We start from the raw sequence: 4814 nt of genomic DNA, 5'->3' as shown, positions 1-4814 counted from the left end.
CTTACAAAATTTGGATATATTAGGATAAGTACAAAACACTATTAAAGCCTTTTAATTTGTAACAATGAACTTGGCTTAGTTGGTACAAGATGTTTATTGGTACTTGGTGGTATCCTTCAATCATTCCAAACGGAAATTAAGTGTAAACGTGGGTCTTGATTTGTCGAGCCGAGCAATGATCCAATGAAGCAAGCTGCAGCATCTGTGGACATCGGCTCTAGATCACTTACTGACCTGTAAGATGAACATGAACCCCAAGCCCCTAGAGAGGTATGAACTTTAGCTCGTTTCGCCTACGAGTCTTTTATTGCCCGTTAGGCTTATATGTGCCGTAATTACTTTAAGCTTATATGGTTTTGCCTACGACTCTTATATTGCCCATTAGACTTATATGTGCAGTAAACTTTAGGCTAAAATGGATATGTCAATACCCAAACAAGGTATTTAGTTTTTTTGGACAATGGTCAAGGAGGGTCTTTTACGTAATAATGTATAGTTTTGGATTACCATTATTACGTATTTACATTTACTTCCAATCTGATTTTAGTTATAGTAAAAAAAGTACCAACCGGTTTAAGAAACAGAACTAATATAATAGTAAAACATCTAACAAATTTACCAGCAAATACACCTAAAATTACAATTGAATCTCAAGAGCCTTGAGGATCAAAATCGACAATATAGATCTCTCCAAGCTGAGAAGGAATTGCAAGGCAGCATTTGATCAAATAACATGAAGGAGCACTACATTACTAAAGTAAAAAACCCTGAAAGTTTGAATTCAATATAACAGTTAATTATCAAGTACATTCACCATTAAGCTATATCAATGAAATAGTATATTAAATGAATTTAAAAGAAGAATTTGATCATGACATTCATGTAATAGAGAGAAATCGCCATTCCTTCCAGTTACCAATGCCTAACCAGCTTGTGAAAAATGAATATGTTCCAGAAAAATTCACAGCACACTACACATAATCACAAAAAAAAATATATACCAGAGCAGCCCCACAGTTCAAGTCCATTCAAATGCTTGAGCTATTGGTAGAGGAGCTGATCAAATGCTTGTAGCCATGGAGAGAAAGGGAGACTTGACAATGGGCACTGAAAAACTGCCCTCGAATGTCCTGCATAAGATTGCACAAATCAAGTAAATAAGTTCAAATCATCAAGTGGCAGCACATCATGACAGCAGAGAGGACAGACTGAACGAAAAAAACGTTCTTTGATCAAAATTTAACTTTAATTTACAAACCTATCAAACAATCATCAGAGTCAAAGCTTTACAGGCTCAGAGAATGGCAATATTTATCTGTCTTGGGTGACATGAGAATGCATATCATAGCATTACATAATCTAGGGAAAATATAATAGTAGAGACCCATTCAAAGGTCACCCTCACCACAGTCCAATAAGACAAACCTCTATCCCTGATTATTAGCTACATTTACTATTTGGCGGCCGGAATCATGCAAGAATCAGTTGCTTTATGCTGGATCTTGTAAGATTCATCTAATTGTGTAGTTTCAAAACCTGAAGTCTATTCACATAGTTAAAGATATTGATGACCAAAAGTGTCTCAAAAGTAGCAGATCTAAAGAGAATGCCATTACACAATTCAGCAATAGATTGTGATTTGTGACAAATCTTTGTCATTTCATCATAGCCTGTTAATTTCAGTTAAAAGATCACAAATGACCAAGCATTCTTTTTACCTCAAAAATAAGCTTCAGAAAAAGTAAGTTTTGATGTCATGTTCAATTATCAACAGGATATAAGATCAAAAAAAGTGCAAATGCCTGATAGCTTAGTTGTTTAAATTCTTAAGAGTCAGTCATTGGAACCAAGACCTAGAATTCCAAGACCTTGGATTGATACACATCCACATCAGTACTCTTTGTGAATAAATTATACACCAAAAATAAAGATGGATGATAAAAACAAACATTCCACATATATCTGCATACAAGCTTATAGCCTTTCACCTAATTTTTATCTGCAACTTAAATGATTAAGGGCTCAGATTATGACGGTTTTATCTGCCCTACGTACCATGAGATTGCATATTGTAGCGTAGCAAAATCAGCTCCCTATTGATAGGTCTTCTAAATCCAATTAATAAAATAAACTTGTTTTTATAGATGCATCACTTTCTAAATATGGAAGTTTCAATATAGATGCATCACTTTCCTTTTTAGTTAATAAATCCTCACTATCTCTCTCATATCACATGAGTCCTTTTTTCTTTCTTTCTATCTCTCATCTCCAAAATTTGCCTAGGAAACCGTGATTTTAAAAGTGATGCATCTAAAAAAAATTGGAGGAAGTAGATAAATTGATATATATATACTCCCTCCTTACAAAAAATTTATACGCTCTCCCCAAGATAATTCCAGAACACAACAGTAAAATTCAACATGCCACTTGCAGCAATTTGAGTGAAATTTGTCTTTTCATCATTGTCCATTATACTAAGTTCAAAGGTTAAAAATAGACTAAAGAATAGTTCCTTTCATATTAAAAATAAGTTTCAGTATAAACAAGTTCCAATAAGAGCTACCATGTTAATTATAAAACTAAAAGTGATATGGAGCTGCATATCATTAACAATGCACAACTGAAACATACTAAAATTGAAGTGATCCCTGTTTAAAGATCTCTTCAATCAAAAACAAATGATCCCTCCATCTAGAAATAAGTAACATAACATTGTGAGAACATATTAGCAATTGCCTGAACTAATAATGTGTATAACTACAGGTAGGATGTTCAGTATTAATTCTAATAACACCTATTAATCTAGAACTTAAAATCAAACAAGGCAAATGCAGTTTCATTCTAAATTAAGCTCTGGAAAGGAAAATAATGATAATCTTTTAATATAGCAATGGTAAAATGAGCTGAACCAAAAGCTTTCCAGCAAAATGAAAAGGTATATATTACCTACTGCATCCCATTTGGTGGTCAACTTCACAAGAGAGCACCCGTGGCAAGCTTAGCATGAAACTACGCAAACAGAAAAGGCCATGTCTTAAATCTGAAGATCATTAGAGTTAGCTAGAGATTAATCATCAAAATATTGATATACATAATTTTTGTCTTTTGCAGGTCTTAGTAAGGATGCCTAGTCCTCAATCCAATAAGTTCAAATACTTCTGTTTCATCATTATAGCTGATACATTTCCGTTTGCCAAAACATAATTTCATAATTAATAAATTCAGTTATGTATAAGCCAAAAAAAAATAGAAGAGAACATATGTTAAGATAAATCTAAACAGTTCCCCTCCCCCCCCCCCCCCCCCCCCCTCGCGCAAAGATTATGTTTTTTCTTGAAAATAGATCACAGAATAAAGTCAAAGTAACTTAGCCGAATAATGTACAAACTCAAAATATGTCAACTAAAAGGAAACAAAGAAAGAAAATATATTACCACCATCCAAAAGTCCATTCTACCCAAGATAATACCGGTATGCAATTTAAATGCCACTTCAGCAAAGAATATGGTTGGACCCTGTCATTATTTCCATCATTGCCCAACAAAGGCTATATTCTCCTCACCTTAATTTCAATTGCATCAATTAGTTCAAAAGTTAAGATAACATATTGGCTAAAAAGGTTCTGAGAAGGGCTAATAGGTTCAAATAAGATAAGAAGTTTCAACGAGGTCTATTAAGGTCCAATAAGATAAGATATGATACAATAAAACAAGGCTAATAGATTTAGATAAAATTGGGTAATGACTAATAAGTTCAAATAAGATAAGATAAGCTTACTGAAAGTACCACCAACATGCAATTCTAAAGCCACTCTAAGCAAAAAAAAAATTGGCTGATACATGTCATCATTTCCATCATTGCCCATCCAACTAAGGCTATGTTCTCAATTGATTAAAAAAAATTAAAAAAATAAAAACACTCGTGAGACAATATTCAAGTTTGCACCTGTGGGCTCAGCCAATGCAAAATTCAGTCTACCTAAAGTAGCATGGGATTGCATAGCAAAGCATGGTCAAGAGGAGAAATTAAATTGGAGAGCTACCTGATTAAAGGTCTCCTCAATCCAATAATTCAATAACATAAATACTCCCTCCGTACAATAGTTCATATGCATTCCCCAAGGCTATACCCATTATGCAATCCAAATACCACTTTCAGAAACCTGTGTCATTTCCATCATTGCCCATCCAACTTAGGCTATAATTTATCCACCTTAAAAGAGTTTATTTCTGGAGAAAAAAGTTCTAATGCGGACTACCCTTTTAATTCACACCTACAATAAGTTCAAATGAAACAAATTCAAGTGAAAAAAGCATGCCCTAACATAGATTTGGAACCTCACAGATCAATCAACGGCCATTTCTAGTCACACAACACAATATTGCATTAACTTATATAATTCAAAAAGTTCAAACAACAAAGAAGATTAGATTAGTACAGAAAAATTCAGAACATTTGTTTAAATGCATACAATCAAATATGTTCATGTAAATAAATGCCCAAAAATTAATTATTTCACTAACCACAAACACTAAACAAAAAAATGCCATTTGGTCCAAAAAAGGTGAAAATTACAATATACGAGTCCTTAAGGTCAAGAAATTCAGAAAACTAAAAAAATTAATGAGTTGAAACTGAGCATGAAAATGAGATGAAACAAGGTGTAAATAAGTATCCAACACAGTAAAGTAACCATCACCTTATGTATTACACATAAACCTCAGGTTCAGCTTCATGAAACAACAGCTAAAAACCTTTGCCCAACACCATGCAAATACACCAAAGCCATGTCTGAAGACTTTCAAGTGATAAGA

General features: G+C 33.4%; 1 long non-coding RNA gene across 1 annotated transcript; it reads right to left on the bottom strand.

The window, feature by feature from the left end:
* Positions 1 to 753: 753 nt before the first annotated feature.
* On the bottom strand, positions 754 to 3274 carry LOC145619145 (uncharacterized). Its single transcript, XR_014108099.1, has 2 exons — positions 2947 to 3274; positions 754 to 1130 (listed from the first exon to the last, which is right to left on the bottom strand). It is a non-coding gene; the product is annotated as an uncharacterized LOC145619145 (long non-coding RNA).
* Between the last annotated feature and the right edge of the window lie 1540 nt (positions 3275 to 4814).

The sequence above is a fragment of the Chenopodium album genome, chromosome 27 (genome assembly GCF_948465745.1).
Source record: "Chenopodium album chromosome 27, dcCheAlbu1.1, whole genome shotgun sequence".
Classification (NCBI taxonomy): domain Eukaryota; kingdom Viridiplantae; phylum Streptophyta; class Magnoliopsida; order Caryophyllales; family Amaranthaceae; genus Chenopodium; species Chenopodium album.
The sequence above is the reverse complement of the archived record's forward strand: the minus strand, read 5'-3'. Positions and strand labels throughout refer to the sequence as shown.